Genomic DNA, 17842 nt, shown 5'->3' on the forward strand with positions numbered 1-17842 from the left:
AATGTAACTTTTACCTCTTCAGGATTGGATCTTATTTACCACAGTTAAATATTACTGACCAGCAGTTTATTTATTTATTTTTATTATTTATTTGTGTATTTGGCTGCTTTGGGTCTTAGTTGTGGCCCGCGGGATCTTTGTTAGAGCATGCGGGATCTTTTGTTGCGGCATGCAGACTCTTCGTTGCAGTGCATGGGCTCCAGAGCTCACAGCCTCAGGAGTTGCAGCACATGGCCTCTCTAGTTGTGGCGCATGGGCTCCAGAGCACGCAGGCTCAGTAGCTGCAGTGTGCAGGCTTAAGTTGCCCTGCGGCATGTGGGATCTTAGTTCCCTGACCAGGGATTGAACCCACGTCCCCTATATTGGAAGGCAGATTCTTAACCCCTGGACCACCAGGGAAGTCTCTGACCAGCAGTTTACAAAAAAGTAAATTTTGGAGTAGACAGGAGAAAATACTATAGAACTGTGGAAGGACATGAAAACAAGGATAAGAAGTTGATTTTTAATATCATATATAATTAGGAATTATTGAAAGGTTTTAAGGTAGAAAACGATATCATGAAAGTATTAGTGGAATGAATTTGGGGAACTATGAAAAAGGTAGTGAAGATATCAAACCCATAAATGGGGATTAGGCAAAGATTTTACAATAGATTTTTTAAATGGTAGATATTACAGAGTTCTGATATTAATTTTACTTGAGCAATACAGTAGTTGAAAATGGTTCTAAGGTCTTGAATCTAACTGACTGAACGGTCAGTGTTAGCTCTTTTCTAAAGAGGAAAGTCCAGTTGATCTGCTTTAGAGCCCCTGATTTTGAAGGACATATACACTGACACATCTGCCCTTCTCAGTTTCTCCTAGACCTTGTAAAGCAGAACATGAGTGACTTTGCATGCTCATTATAACATTACATAGTTTAAATTTACTGTTTAGATTTACTGTATTCATTTCCACAGTTCATCACTGTGGCCACTGCAAACAGACAGTGCGTCCCGTTCTGGAGTTAAATCTGGTGACATGGCTTGACAAAGATGATTTTCAAACATATAAGGTAATTATGCTAAAGTCAGGATGACTTACTTAGGAGATGTTATGGTTACCTATTGTCCTAATAAACTGCCCTACAGGTTAGTGGGTGAGAAAAACAACTACTTTAATATATCTTCTGCTTTGGGGGTCAGGAATTCAGGTAGGGCTCATCTGGACAGTTCTTCTGCTCCCTGTGGAAATGATTTGGATCACTGGGTGGTATTCAGCTGTTGGCTGAGCTGAACTGGGGAGTCTGAGACTGTTTCACTTATATGCCTTACGTCTTGGTGGGGATTGCTGGGGGGCTGGGCTCAGCTGGGCTTCTCTTCCTTTCTTTTGTCAGGCAATGTTAGGGCCTCACCATATGATATCTCTAGCAAGGTAGTTGGACTACTTATGTGGACGTTTGGGGCTCCCAGAGACCATGGTGGAAGCTGCCCACATTCTTAAAAGCTAAGCCCAGAACTGGAATAGTTTCACTGTGCCAAACTCTATTGGTCAGTTGTCGTCGGCCAGCCCATATTAAGGGGCAGGGTTGCAAGACCCCAATTCTTAATGGGAAGAGGGCCAAAGCATTTGTGGTCATATATAGTTGGCCATGGCAGAGTGAGAAGTTGGGTGAGGCCTCCACCCACTGCTGCTTCCAACCTGGCAGGTCCTCTCCCTGCACAAGCAGAGTCCACCTGCTCATCACCTTCTGACACATCAACCCTAAAGGAACCAGTGATGCTAGAAAGGCCATCCTTAATGAGCGGTACCCATCCTGAAGCCTTTAGTATTTTCGGTGAAAATATATCATTTGACCTTATCATGGAAAAACGTAGCTTGTAAACAACGTAGGGTGCTCATATTTACCAACTCTCAAAACAACTAAATTGACTTACAGTGTAGACAGTTGGAACTAGTGGAAATGTCTGGGACAGCAATATGTATTTAAATAGTATGTGAACTCTGCTCTTAATTTTTGTAGATCAGATAACCAATATATATTTCAATTTTATTTAGATAACTTTTACCAACCTCAATTTTAAAAAGAAATTGGATTCTTGAATGAGATTTTTTTAAAACAGGCAACAACAATTTTGAGTATTTTTACTTAAAGATATCTCTAAATCTAGAATCCTATATTGGGCAGTGTGCTCATTTAAACAAAATTGTATATATATATATATTATATATATATTATATATATATATAATATATATACATGGTGACTAATTGAAATAACAGGTAAATACCACGTGTTCTTATTTTCAATCAATAATTCGTTAACAAGGGCATTAGTTTAAATGACAAACATCTTAAAAACAATAAATTTAGAGTTGCTGGGTTTGTAAACATGTCACCAAGTTAAATTGTTCATTCTAACCTGTATAATTGAAAGTGCCTCATAGTTAGAATACTGTTGTTATTTAAAGGCTGTCATTGCTTTCATTTTAAGAAACATGTGTTTTTATGAATTTATCTATATTCATTGAACATAAAAATACCACAGATTAAAATATGAAGTCCAGCTGGAATTGAAATATTTTCCTATTTTCATAATTATTAGAGATCTGCATGCATGTTTGTAGTACTGTATACTTCTTCCCTGTGTATGAGAAAATAATCTCTCTCCTGCATACATCCTCTAGTTACTCAATTTTCAGAAAATGATTATGAGAGAAACATTTTCAACAACTTTTTTCAAGTTAAGTGGTAAAAAGATAAGTTATATATATGTGGTCTTTAAAATAAATGTTATATACAGATTATCATTTATCCTTTGGCATAGATGTTATAAAGAAAAAAATAGAAGTTTCTGATAAACAGTCACAGAAATTCACCATTTTTACTACAATCTTTGGGTAGATGATACACATGTTCAAAAATGTATTTGTTTATCTTACCAGTTAGATATGAAACAACTGTGTATCTACCACTGTTTCTCAAACTAATTAAGTAGAATTAGTGTTAGTATTTAATGAGATTTATACATCCCCTTAATTCACTTGATAAACATTAATTGAGCTCCTACTCTTATCAGTCTCTTCTAGGAGTATAATGATGAACAAGACAGAATTAACCCCCATTGTCCCGAAGCTCATATTGTTCTAGAGGGAGCAGACAATAAAATAATAAATAAAATACATATAATTTGAGAGAGTAATTAGTGCCATAAAATTTAATTCAGGCAAAAAGAGAGAGAAAGCTAGGTAGGGGAGCAGTGACTCTGTTTTAGATCATGTGGTCAATCAAGTCCTTTATGGAGGTGACATTTGACAGTGCTGTATACATGGAGAGCGTGGACTGTCCATGATCCTGCCCTCCCCCAGTATTCTATCTCTCCTTCCCTGCCTGAGTTCTTTAATGGCACTAATTAATATCATATATCTATAAATATATATCATAATATTGTATATAAAATGATTTTATTGTCTGCTCCCTTGAAGAGAATGTGAACTTCTAAACTTAAGGAAGGCAGACGCCAAGTCAGTCTTATCCATCATTATATTTCTAGAGGGATTGTTATAAATATATCTAAGTCTACAGATGAGGCAGCAGGGACTCTTTAGTGATCGGGTGTCTTAACCAAAATCATACAACCTACTAAATACGATGAGGAGGTAGAAGGAAGAAAGTGAACACATGAGATTTATACATCCCCTTAATTCACTTGATAAACATTAATTGAGCTCCTACATTGAGCTGAGTGTTAATATGTGCCAGACATCACGGTGGGTACTTTATGTATATTATCTAATTTAATCCTTAAAGCAACTGTCGTAGGCTGAATGTTGGCCTCCTAAATATCCACATCCTAATCCTCAGAACTTGTAAATGATACCTGGTAACAAAAAGAAACCTTATACATGTGATTTAGCTAAGGATCTTGAGATAAGGAGACTAAGTTGGATCATCCAGGTGGGCTGCAGTCCGTCTTTTAAGGGGTCTTAAAAGACGGAAGCAGCAGATCAGAGAGGAGGCAGATATTACTTCAGAAACAAGAGGTTGCAGTGATGTGAGGCCAATGAATGCAGCTGACCTCTAGAAGCTAGAAAAGGCAAACAAATGAATACTCCCCTAGGGCCTCTAGAAGGAACAAGCCCTGTCAACACCATGACTTTAGCCCAGGGAAACTGATTTGAGACTTCTGGCATCCAAAGCTATAAGAGAATAACTTTGCATGGTTTTAAGCCACCGAATTTGTGGTAGTTTCTTATAGCGCTCCTAGGACATTAATACAGCAGCCCAGCTGGGGAACTCAGGTAAAGGTTAGGTGACTTGTCCAATATCACAGCACCTCGGTAACAGGAAGTTAAGTGTTCTATTTCTGTGCTCTCAGATGGTGCTCCAGGGTGTATCATTGTAGAAATTGCTCCCCTGTTTTAGAGTGTCAGGTAGTTAGAAGTAATTCTTACAGTACTTAAAAAAAGATGGCACAGTAAGTGTGTGGTTTTGTTTTGCTGGGGTTTTTTGATGGGAAAATATTTATTCGTTGTAGGTTTTCACAAACTCAGCATCAAATACACTTCTTCCGTAGCAGAGACCACCTGCTCCAGAGGACCAGCAGCCCTTCACGAATTAGACCGCCGATAGCACTCGTCAACCCAGAAGTGCTCTGCTTCCTTCTCTGCAAAACGGACCTAACACTGTCAACAAGGTAATTCTAACAAGATTGTGCAGCAATGACAGTGCTTACTGGGGTATGAGATCATTCCAAAGTCTAGTGCTGTAGGCTTAGAATGATTGAGTATCAGTATTAGTGGGGTGAAATAGCTGAAAATTCTGTGACAATAATTCTTTTTTTTTTAACATCTTTATTGGAGTATAATTTCTTTACAATGGTGTGTTAGTTTCTGCTTTATAACAAAGTGAACCAGCTATACATATACATATATCCCCCTATCTCCTCCCTCTTGCGTCTCCCTCCCACCCTCCCTATCCCACCCCTCTAGGTGGTCACAAAGCACCGAGCTGATCTCCCTTGCTATGTGGCTGCTTCCCACTAGCTGTCGGTTTTACATTTGGTAGTGTACATAACGTGACGATAATTCTTTAGAGGAGGCCATCAAGCAGATGCGCAGCACCCAGTCCTCTTTTCTGGAGGTAAGTGAGGGCAGTGATCGTAGTCCATGTGGCTTATTTTTGGTGTGTCATCCTCAAATCAGATGCCTTGTCTTAAATGGCCTTGCCTCCCCTCTGACCCTTCCTTGTTGCTTTGATAAGATAGAAGGTGCCGTGCCATAGGCTTCTTCATATTCGCTTAACACGGTTCTGTTGACCTTCACGCTCACATCCCATTCAGCCTAAATAAGGTCTGGAAGAGTTTATGGAGGCGGGGAATTCATCTGGGTTGTTAAGCTGGGAGCTCAGAAGAGAATACTGGGACATGGAGACTCTTTCCCTCCCAAGGTAAGGTGACCTAAGAAAAGCGTACAGAGACTGGCAGTGTCTCTAAGAAAAGCAGACTACAGCACACCATGGTTGAATGCTTTAAGAGGCATAAAACCTCAGCCTCATCTTGCAACTTCCCTTGTAGTTGAACGTGAGACATTGCTTAATTGAATCTGGGCAGAGGGGAAGCATTCACGTACATGAAGACTTAGGCCTGTTTATTGCCTGGAGTCTTCTGTGGGTAGGAGAAAGGGTAGAACAGTCCACCATTGCAGAGAGACCTGAGGGGGTGAAGTGGCTTGCATTCCTGCTGTTGGAAATGACAAGGATTCATAGGCCAATGGATGCAGAATAGAGTAGCCCAGCTCAAGTCTTCTTAAATGTGCCCCGTGAAAGAGGGAAGCTGCCAACAAGAGTCCCCAGAGCCTAGCTTCCACACTACAATCCTATGCATTGTGGAGATCCCCCCGGCCCTCTGAAAAATCCACACATATGCCCTAAGAGAGCAAACATATAGGAATGCTGTCATGAAAGACAACAAAGGCCTGACTACAAAAATATAAGGAAAGACTGTTGCCCCTCTTCCTCCAGTTCCCCCTTTCTCACCTCAGTACAAGAGGAAGCAGAAAAGGAAGGAGGAGAAGGATAAAGGAAAGCGAAAGATAAGTAAAAATGCCTTTTCTCACAGGAAGACTTTGAGCCATGGGCCAGTCTTGAGTTGTGGAGGAGAAACAAGCTTTGAATGGAATTAGAGATTGAAGCTCTGATTTAGACTGGATTGATCTTTTGAATAAAGTTGACTGAGAGTGAGTCATAATGATTGAAGAGGAAATAGAAGTGACTTGGAAGTTATGAGATTTGTATAATGTTCCATCAGGGAGCAGGGAAGGATCAAAAAGGAATGACAAGTGGAATAGTTGCTTAAAAATAAAGAGACTTCCAGAACACATTTCCATCAAATTTAGTTCACTCCGTAAACCAGTCAATCTCGTAAGATGTGGGATAGAACAGTTAGGGCTTGAGATCAGACCTCCCATATTACTTTCAGGTTTTCTGGGCTCTGATGTCCTTAGAAATCACCCTAACATGAGAATTTAGTTTCTCGTGTCTTTTATTTCCATTGAATGTGCTTCTGTAATACATTGTACAGTGCAGTGACTTTAGTGGTCATCTGTCAGTTCTCTTCCTGCTTTACAAAATCAGATTAACTTTAGATTTCCTTGGTAGGTGTTTTCTCATTTTATTGTTTCAATTTCTGGTTTGCCTAACTTGCCACACTTTATTCTTGCTTGGAAATTTTTCCATTTTCTCATGTAATAGTCAAATGGGAGAGAGACATGGGATGATGAGAAGTTATAAGATATACTTTTAGGAGCAAAATTTAGAGTATCTTTGATAACGCAAAGACAATATTTGGGACTTCCCTAGTGGCACAGTGGTTAAGAATCTGCCTGCCAGTGCAGGGGACATGGGTTTGTTCCCTGGTCCGGGAAGATCCCACATGCCACAGAGCAACTAAACCCATGAGCCACAACTACTGAGCCTGCGCTCTAGAGCCTGCAAGCCACAACTACTGAGTCCACATGCCCCAACTACTGCAACTCACTGTAGTTGCAGTGAGCCCACGCACTGCGACTACTGAAGTCCGCATGCTCTAGGGCCCACGTGCCGCAACTACTCAACCCAAGTGCAGCAACTCCCGAAGCCCACGCACCTAGAGCCCGTGCTCCGCAACAAGAGAAGCCACCGCAATGAGAAGCCCGCGCACCGCAAGGAAGAGTAGCCCCCACTAGCCACAACTAGAGAAAGCCCACACATAGCAACAAAGACTCAGTGCAGCCCAAAAAATAAATACTAAATAAAATTTTAAAAAAAGAAATAGTAAAAAATAAAACCCAATATTTTTGTTTCTTTAGGGTTTATGCTTTTAACCTAAGGAGAGAAGGAGTAAAGGAGTCATTACTTTGTCTGAATGGTTTCTTGAAAAATTTAAGGTGTCTTGAATGTCATCCAATAAAGAGACTGTCGATTTAAATAACTCAATCATGGTTAGATGAAATAGATGGAGAATCACAATGGGAAAGGGAAAACCTATGTTCAGTCATTAAGTGGCCTTAGGACATTTAGAAGATAATTAAATAAAAGCATCTCCTAAACCCGAGGCAAATTTAAACACTAAATATTAGTAAAGCTGTCATACAAACTGTCTTTAAAGACGGAAAGCTCTCTTCCCTTTCCTGTACTACTTGGAAATTATAAGAATCAGCATGTCTCAACTTTCCGTTTCAAGCTTCAAATTTTATTCCCCCACCAAAAAAGAAAAAAAATCCAAGGCGTTTAAACTGAAATATGTCAGGTTTAAGGATGGAATTCTCTCGCTATTCTAGTTAAATGTCATGAAAAACATATCTGTCCATCAAAAATGCTTTCAGCCTACTATATATGTGTCATTGCAGGATGGTAAAGATCTATTCTTTTCCCTGTTATAAAATAAGCCGTTCGGCAACAGAGTCAGATTGTCAAATCTGGTTGGGATCTTAGGGCTTGTCTAGATCACTCCCCGTGTGGTTGAACTCAGTAGTCCAAGGTTTCTCACCTGCTCAGTTACAGGATTTGAATCACTGACCATTTCTGCTGACTCCTCTGCAGTATACCCATTCTCTCTGGAGAGCATTTGTAATTTGTATCCTGGTTCCAAATAGCATACACATTCTTCCCCCCACCCCAGATACTCCCACCCAAAAATACCAAATAAATTTTGGAATGAATTTTATTTTTCTAAATATTTTTTAGTTTCAAAATTCACAATCACGTTGCTTTGTGAAGTACCTTTTCCCTTCCATTTTTTGTCTCCCTATTTCTTCTGCTCTAAGCCTTAATTCCTTAATTATTTACACATTTGAGCATCTTTGGACAGTATCGTGGCCTAGAAGCTGGAGGTCAGTTTTAGGGGAAATAGGACAATCTGTAGGAAGATGACAAAACAGAGAACTTGGACAATTTGACCCATTTCCCAGTCACTCAATGTGCTTCCAAGGTTGTTGTATTTTGTGTCAAATTGGCTACTCGTACCAGCATGAAAATAAGATAATTTTGATAATGTTTCCATAATCATTTCTGAATTAGATAGGGGAAGCTTAAGTCCTTTAGCAATAGATTCCGAATTTAATGGCTGAAAAAAGAGACATAAAAGACTTTTGTTTCTTTTTGCGTAGTAGTCTAGGACAGCACTTCTCAAAGTATAAGAAAGAAAATTGTCAGGAAAGTAGATTCTCGAGCCCCACTCTAGATCTGCTGAATCAGAAACTCTGGTGTGGAGGGCCAGCAATGTGTGTTAAACTTTCCAGGTGTTTCTGATGTACATTAAAGTCTGTGGGAACATTTTCCAGCCCAAGGAGATGTATGTTTATGACAGTGAAAGGGGGTTATCTCTGCTTCACTTAGTCATTCAGAGATCCGAGCTGACTATATCTTTGCCATGTTCAACTTGCCCCCATGAAACAGGTAAGAGCACAGAGCAGGATATGTGGGAAGTTTCATAGGACCATTGTAGTGCTTCTTACCTAACTTTGGAGGGAATTTCAGCAGATGGCCACAGCGAACTGCAAGAGAAGCTGAAAAATGTAATATAACTGGGCATATTATGTCCAGTTACTACTAAAGAAAGGAGAAGGGACTTTGATGGATAGTCTATGCAACAATCACGTGATTATCTTTGGACAATCAGGTTTGCTGGTGATGTGTTTCATCTCTTTTCTTCTTAAATTCCTACTGATGTTGCTTTCGCTCAGGTACTTTAATTCTGGCATTGTACAAGAGTATTGCATCATGGGAGCTAAAGTAAGAGGGTGATAGAAGAAAGAGTAAACAGTTAGCAGTGCCAGATGCTGCCGAGAAATCAATGAAATGAGCACTAAAAAGTCCCCTAGATTTGGCATGGGGCCAAAAAATGGAGGTCATTGATGACCTTAGGAAGGATTGTTCCATAAATAAATGGTACAAAAGCTGTGTTGGCATGAACTATGTTAGTAAATGCATAGGAGATGAATAAACAAAGACAGCAAAACATAATTTTTTTAAAAGAGATTAACAGTGGAATGGCAGAGAGATAGGGCTGTAAGTAAGGATGATATGGGATAGAGGCGTAGGAATAATTCCATATAGATGGAAAAGATCTAGTTGAGAAGGTTTGGTTGAATATTCAGGAAAGGAAAGTTGGATAATACTCCTGAAAAATTATAATGGGGTCCAAACACACAGATGGGAGGAGTTACCCTAGATAGGAAAAGAAAAACTGCCTCTAAGGTAACAGGAAAGAAAGAGGAAGGACGGAAAGAGAAAAAAAAATTGAAGTAATAATTGGGGAAATTGAGAGATGAAGTTTCTAGATTAACACAGATGGATTGCTGAGCAGTATGAAATATGTAATTGAAGTTACGTTGTACAATTCTACATAAAATCATTGTAGTAGCCTGTTAATGTTATATTGGGTTGCTATATTAATTTGGCTGCTATAAACCCTAAAAATTACATTTATTGGAGTGTGTCTGTTAATTTTTTAAAAACATTTAAAAACTGACCAAGAGTAGGGAAACTATGATATTTTATTTTTGCCTAACCCTGCTGAATTAATCTGTGGTAAGATTTCCTTAGTCAGCAGGTTTATTACAAATATAGCACTTTGTGAAATTCAGTAACTCTCTTAAGGCTTCAAAATGAACACTCATATGGGAGGTTTTTAAGAGCTGACATCACTTCTCCGTATTTTATTGGAATTTTAGAAAATTCTGGAAAGAATCTCATCAAATGAACCAGTATTTCATGTTTATAAAAAAAGTAATTAAGAAAATTGTGCCTAATTTAAACATGCAGTTTATGTGCCAAGAAATGGAAAAAAATATATAGGCCTTTGTCAATCATTAAACAAATTTTTTAAATTAAATCTCTAGGTGCCTATAAATTGTGAAGGGACCTGGATATTTATCCAGTGCCAGGCTTTCAGCCTTTCAGTGCGGCTGCTGTCGGCCTCTGAGTGTAGGATGCGCTTTGCTAGAGCCCACCATGTGCTCTGAAAAGTTAACTTCGCTGACCAGGCGCTCATACTCTGGGCCACGTGGCATCGCCCTAATCACTGCAAGTACCGGACTAGGGATAAGCCCTACACTAAATGATTCAAATCAACCAGTCCTCAGGGAGCCTGCAAAACCTAACTAACCCCCACACTGCTTGCCAAAGCTGCCTACCTAGCTGCACCCCACAACTCTAGTTTGCTGTGACCCCCTCCCTGGGTGTCATTCCCTGTGTGGCCCTGCCCAGCGGCCATCTCTCTCAGTAGCGTTAAGTAACAAAACATTCAGCCTTTCATCTGCATGAATCAGTGTGTTGTATCCCGCCATCAAAAGAATTCTTAAAGTCTTATAATACAGTTGGCACTATGGCCACAACCACTGACTCTTGGATAACTTCTTTCGAGCTGCTCTTGGCTCACTAATTGGCTCCAGACCACAGGGAGAGCAGTTTGGGATGGAATTTGAGCTTGGGCTTTTAGTCTTGCAGCCTGAGGCTACTTGAGCTGTGCTTTCCAGGCTGGAAGATTTGCTGGTTCTGCTTCTAGTCACAGTCTGTGTTTGGCAGAGACCTATTCCAGGGGACCCTCCTTGATGGTGGTGGTGTTTCTTCATCATTATTTGGGGCAGAACTCTGGTTGGTCTGTGTGTTTCAGGGGACTCCTGTGCAGGAAGATGTTGGCTGGACTCCCCCCATGGGAGAGAAATGGCAGCTGGGTGTCATTTTGATGTTGCTCAGGTGTGGGTAGCAGCTACCTCTCTTTGTTGCTGCGTATCTCCTTGCTGTCCACAGAGAGCTTTATGCTCCCTAGACTGTCAGGAATATCACAGGCTGCACCTTCTAAGACCAGCCACCCAACATGTAATCCGGAGGGGCCCTCTGGCTCAAGGAAACAAAGATTTCATCCCAGCAACCCCCTTCAGAACACCTGCCAGGTATCCAATTACTTAAATAATACAAGACCACTAACCATTGTGCTTGGGCCTTAGTAAGCGCCCCAATATAACATGCGAAGGGACTGATACTTCTGACAGTGGGTCTTACTGCACTGTCCCAAGGAGAGGCTGCAAACCCTGGTCCTCTAGTGGTGGACTGGGAAGGCCTGGAGTAAGAGCCGGCTGCCTAAAGGCAGGCCATGAGCCCCTACCCCTCGTTTCCTATAACCACCTACATGCTTCCCACTGAGTTATCAAACTGAAAACACAGGCATAGGTGCCTAGAAGCCCAAAACAGAGGGAAAATAATGGAATGAAAGGAAAAAACCTAGATACAGAGGGAGAAAATAAAAAATGAATTATATATGTGTGTGTGTATAATATTTTTTAAACAAAGGTGTATAACTTAAAACAATTGAAAATCCAAAATTTACTAAAATAATTTCTATGACAAAAAGATAAAAAGGGTGCTGATTGCCTTTTCTGCCTCTACAGCATAGGTGCTAAATTAACTTTAACAACTGCTAAAATGCACCAGTTGACAAAGCTTCATGAATTTAATCATACTGGATCCCATATTACAGTTTTATCAGAAGATCCTACTAAATTTAAACATGGAACTCCCTATAACCCTAGGAGAGTAACTAAACATAAAATACAGGAAAGAAGGGTAGTCCTTATTTTATGTTATAGTTCTGCCTAAGTTCCCCATAGTCATAATATCTATTGCCCTAAAATATTCTATATTGGAAATAGACACTCTGAAATAACGAGTAATAAATTGAAGCTAAGTAAAGTCTTTGGCACTTAGAAACTGGCTTGACAAAAAAAGACCCAGTTAAAATATTAAAGTGGTCCAATTTAAGTTAAAATAGGGCCTTCAAGAACTCAAACTTCAGGGCTTCCCTGGTGGCGCAGTGGTTGAGAGTCCGCCTGCCGATGCAGGGGACACGGGTTCGTGCCCCGGTCTGGGAAGATCCCACATGCCGCGGAGCAGCTGGGCCCATGAGCCATGGCCGCTGAGCCTGTGCGTCTGGAGCCTGTGCTCCGCAATGGGAGAGGCCACAACAGTGAGAGGCCCAAGTACCGCAAAAAAAAAAAAAAAAAAAAAAAGAACTCAAACTTCATATAAGACCTAATTAATAATGAGATGATTATATCCACCGCCTCTCCATTTAATAGGCAAATTTGCCTGTTCTTAAACCTTCAAAAATTGAAAAAAAAAAAAGAATAATGCCTCACAGTGGATTACTGCAACTTTAATACTATGGTCCCATCCATTAAGGTCCCCATTCCCAATACCCGATATTATTAAAATTACTGATGTCATCCAATTAACAACCAGTAAATATTTTGATAGTAAAAGGTTTGGCTAATACGTTCTCTTCAGTGCCTGTTTTAACAGCTTCTCAGCGTCAATTTGCCTTCACCCCCAAGGGAAGCAATGCACCTTTTCCAGCCACCTTCTAGAGTAAGGACCTCTTTGCAATTGCACACAATCTCTGCAGACAACATCTAACTGCATCCACCGTTCTCCATCAGCACGGATATGATATTCCAGCGATGACATCCTCCTTTAAGGACGTTTGTTAACACACTCATTAAGGACATAAAACTCCAGCATCGTTTAGTCAGTGTTGCATTCTGGAGGCAATATAGTCCCCGTGTAGAGATTCTACTTACTCTCTCTGATACTGTTACTTACTAATCAGCTCGCCTTGAATGGGGCCCCCTCCAACAAAAGGCTATAAAACTGGTCCAAATTAACATCGATAGGCCCCACGGGGAAACATTCCAGAATGTACACCTGGGTAGTATGTGGGGTTGGTCCAGAGTGGTTCACTCTGGCCAGAGTCTTGGCTGCCTGAACATGGTGACCACAGGGGGCCACACGTGTGATTGTCTTCTTGGCCCTGCACAGTGCTTGCTGGGGTGCCTGGCTCTGATTTCGGGGGCAGTGTCCTTCCTGCCTGTCATTGACGTGTTCTATGCAGATGCTGTTCACTGGGATAGGCAGTAGCCAAGCCCCACCCCACCCCTGCCCTTGCTCCCTCCCCCACTCCCTGTGGTCCCCAGGAGGTTCTTTTGCTCCTTACCAGACTCCAGAGCCAATCGCAGTAGGCCTGAAAGCTAGATATGCACCTGTGCAAGCACATGGGGAGAGGACATGGGTTTGTGATAATGAAGAGTGTAGCCAAGCCATCAGCAGGAACTACCCTGGGAGATGCCACATCCTGATCCACATGGGAGAACAGCTATTTATTCTTCAGAGAGTGGTTGTGATTAAAAATTCAACACAAGGGAATTCCCTGGTGCTCCAGTGGTTAGGTCTCTGTGCTCTCACTGCCGAGGGCCTAGTTTCAGTCCATGGTCAGGGAACTAGGATCCCACAAGCTGCGCCATGAGGCCAAAAACATTTTTAAAAATAAAAATTCAGGGCTTCCCTGGTGGCGCAATGGTTGAGAGTCCACCTGCCGATGCAGGGCACGCGGGTTCGTGCCCTGGTCCGGGAAGATGCCGTGGAGCGGCTGGGCCCATGAGCCATGGCCGCTGGGCCTGCGCGTCCGGACCCTGTGCTCCGCAACGGGAGAGGCCACAACAGTGGGAGGCCCGCGTACTGCAAAAAAAATAATAATAAAAAAATAAAAATTCAACAAAATCAAGCTTGAAGAAACATTTTGCGTGCAAACATGAAAATCAGCAAAAACAATACGTATGCCAGTTTGAAGGTTGTAAGAAGACCTTTAAGAACATCAGCAGCTAGAAATCCATCAGTGCCAGCAGAAAAACGAATCACTGTTCAAGTGAAACCCTGAAAGAAATGGCAAGCACTTTGTTTCACCCGGCAGTCTGAAAGGATGAGAAGAAAAGTCTACGAGAGCCACGTTATGTCAAAAGGGATGTTCATTGTGCCAAAAACATTTGAGAGAAACCCGCTAAAAAGAAAATAACATGTGAAGTATGCCAGAAAACATTCAAGCAGAGAGGTGAGGGTAAGCAACACGTGAAAACTCGTGTCCCAGAAAGGAATGTGTGTCAGTGTCCAAGAGAAGACCATGGTGGAAGCTATGCAACATGCTTGGTCTCAAGAGCCATATTTTCTCCCTGCCTGAGGAAAAGCACCCATTTATGTGTGAATATGCTGGCTGGTGCAAAAGGTTTGCAATAAAACACAGTCTCACAAGGCATGCCGACATGAAGAAAATGAAAATCAAAGTACAAGCATCTCATGAAAAATCGAGTTGGGCCTTTCATCTCAGTGGATGTATCTCTTCTAAAAGGAAACACCAGTGAGGCTTCTCTTTGCCTAAATACAGAAAGTCACTGAATGGTATTGATCTCAGTAATTACTCTCAGCTAAATAATCAGGTTGTATTGTTGAAAGGACTACAAACCAACAAGCTCAGTTACTTTCTCTCAGAAGCACATTTCCCTTTATTAAAAACACTGATTTAGAAAAAAAAAATGACAGGCACTTGCGTTACTCTCCTCAGAGGCTCCTTCACCACAGAAGGTTTAGCGACCTCTTCTCACACCTCCAGGAGTCTCAAGACTCTTATGAAGACCATAGGTTGCCTTTGGGCTTCTGATGATAGAAACCAACCTTGGCTCTGTGCTGTACACCATTAGAGCAAAAATCACTGGCCACATACTGGTCTTTCCTAGAAATTGTGGTTCTGATGGATCCTTGAGCCTGTGACTTTCTATACCCAGTTGCCCATTATGCCTTGGGTCATAAATGCAGCACCCCTCAATCTGAGCACCTCTACTTAGACCTCCTTGATAAAGAATGGAACCAGATCTGGGCCTTCTGGAATATTCCACCTGGAGGAGGAGTTTGTCTCTCCTCTCCTCAGTTTCTTGCCAGATGCCAGGCTGCTGGATGAGGTTGCCCTTCTCCCAGTTACCTTAGCTACCTGGGGAGTCCCTTGGGATCAACTGATGGAACAGCAGTGAAACTTCATAGACTATATGGGTGGCATTGCCACCATCATAACTGATGCTCAGTGATGCTTTCCATCTGCTAACTGGTAGGTCCATGATAAAGGACAGGGCCCAAGAGTCAGAAAATTTGCCATTCCCCCCCATAGCGCTGGAGGCCAGATGTAGGGTACATACTCTTCTGGGACCCATTAACCATAGACTATCCCATGGGCCAGGAACCTGCCCATCTGACATGTGACTCATTTGAGCCTAAACTTCTACCACTCAAAAAATCTTCATCAGTATTCAGGTTATGAGGGGTAGATAATTAATCCTGGCTCTCCATCTGATTCCCTCCAGAAAATTAAAATTATTTTTCCAGGACTATTCCCTCAGACAGTGTGGGCTGCTAGGGAGCTAGGAAACTGGACTTGGTAAATAAAAATGGAGATAACATTAGGAGATAATAATAAAATCAACACCATATCCCATAATGATGAAGCCAGACAAGCCTTCATTGGTAATAATACAAGCCAGAGAAGGATTGACATCAAACAGCAAAGGTCTATCAAGTGCAGCCACACACTATTTTGTTGGTCTCATTGCTATTGGTCTGGATGCGTTCATTGGTTTGAAGTCCAGAGGCTCCAACACTCCAAGTAAACCATCGTTTTAACCAAACTTAGCAGATGCTGGAGCCCACACCCCTACAACCTGAAGTCTTCACTGGCTTGTCCATTACCAACCAAGCCAACAACCGAGGCAGAGGGCCCATGGTAATTGCCTAAATTGGAGGGCCTGCCTATAGGCTATGCTGGAGGTCAAAGCTCAGCCACAGATATTTTAATTGACAAACGTGCCATCCTATTAACAAGATGCACCCCAAACAGGCCATGTGATTTAAAAACCTATCTGCAGTAGAATCCCTCTCATCACCCATCTGGACAGAATCTTGGACAGTTGGGAGCTTTTAGATTTGGCCACCCTTAATCAGGGATTTAATTATGTCAGTTGGGTTCTGGTGCTTCGGTTCAATGATAGCAACTTCGTTGAGGCAAGCGTCATCTTTGCTAGTTGTGCACCCACAAAGCCTTTGTTTGAAAGATATTTATAAGTCGAGCTCCCAGGACCAAAATCACCTTGATATTTTACAAGAAGTTCAGTCTTGTTACAATACCACAGAGCCACAAAAACAAAACCCATGTTAACTTGAGTGGGTATCCACTTACAAAGGATACCCCCAGTGCCATATCCCAAACCACATTGCCCTGGACCAGGAGCTTGTTCTTGAGAAGGTATCACCCTTGATGACACTACTTGGGCCAAAGACTGCTCCACTGGAAATGACTTTGCACCCTGTGACAGAGACAACTACTCCCTGGACACTGAGACCACCATACCAGCCACACCCACCAGTTGCCTCTCCTAAGATGCTGACATGAAACAGTTATTGTTGTTTTTTTTCGTTGGACGTTAGGGATTCTGTGTTTCCTGCGTTTGCTGTTTACTTAGCTTGTGGTATGCTCCTTGTTCTATAGCTATACTTGCATACCTAAAGGGAAATCTTATAAAGGTTACTGCTCTCTGTGCTATTAAAAAATTAATGGAAATTAGTTCTTCCCCAGGTAGGTAACTTCCTCACATTGGTCCACCCTTCAGTTGGACCTCCCACTCCCCAGGGCCTACTCCTACTTCCCTTCTCGCTCTACCTTGCCCCCCACAAGTGCCCACCCTGTGTCTACGGCCACCAAAACCACCCCTTCCCCATGGCTACAAACAAGTACGACTCACCTATACCTTGCTGAACTAGCAGTTCACACTCTCCATCAACAAAACTGCTGTACCTACCACCTTGACTCAAGGGACATACCAAGATATTATTATCAAAAACTACATAATTCATACTGTCACACACCTTACAAGTCCACCATGATCTTGTTAGAGACCCCCAAACTTCAAATCTGTTTTTGCCATATAGACAGTAAACTTGGATACGGTTGACCTATTTATACTTCTACTTGTCTCCCTCCTTCTGACTGCCATAATAAAATGTTTTCCTAGGCAGTTTAGGGGCATTTATATGCCACTCTGTAAAAGTCTCCTCTGCTACTTGGGCTACTGGAATTCTTCAGATAATTGAACTCGAAACGGATGCCAAGACAACAAGAGGTCAACTGTAAGAGAGGTTTGTTTTTGCGCTGTCTTGACCCAGTTTTCAGGACCTGACTAAAAGCTGGTCAGTTCTGCTTCTTGAGTGGCTGATTAAGTCCACAATCCAACCACCTCCCTTATCAGGCTCTCACATTCAGGATCATGGTGCATGCATGCTAACTGCTTCAGGGTCAGGAACCAGACAAAACTGAGGACCACCCCTATGCCCTGAGCCTGAAAAATCATCCAAATTAGCCAACCCACAGGGATCCCTCCGAGCCTCGCTGACTCTCTCCCCTTTATCCCCTACAGCTATAGCTTGCTGATACCTGCTGGGGTGGTAGAGAGGGCAGTTC

At 41.8% G+C, this 17842-nt stretch overlaps 1 pseudogene; it reads left to right on the forward strand.

Annotated features, from left to right (window-relative positions):
• The first annotated feature begins 1074 nt into the window (after window positions 1–1074).
• LOC109549204 (transcription factor IIIA-like) lies at window positions 1075–14705 on the forward strand (annotated as a pseudogene).
• Window positions 14706–17842: the final 3137 nt, after the last annotated feature.

Source organism: Tursiops truncatus, chromosome 9 (assembly GCF_011762595.2).
Source record: "Tursiops truncatus isolate mTurTru1 chromosome 9, mTurTru1.mat.Y, whole genome shotgun sequence".
In the NCBI taxonomy this organism is placed as follows: domain Eukaryota; kingdom Metazoa; phylum Chordata; class Mammalia; order Artiodactyla; family Delphinidae; genus Tursiops; species Tursiops truncatus.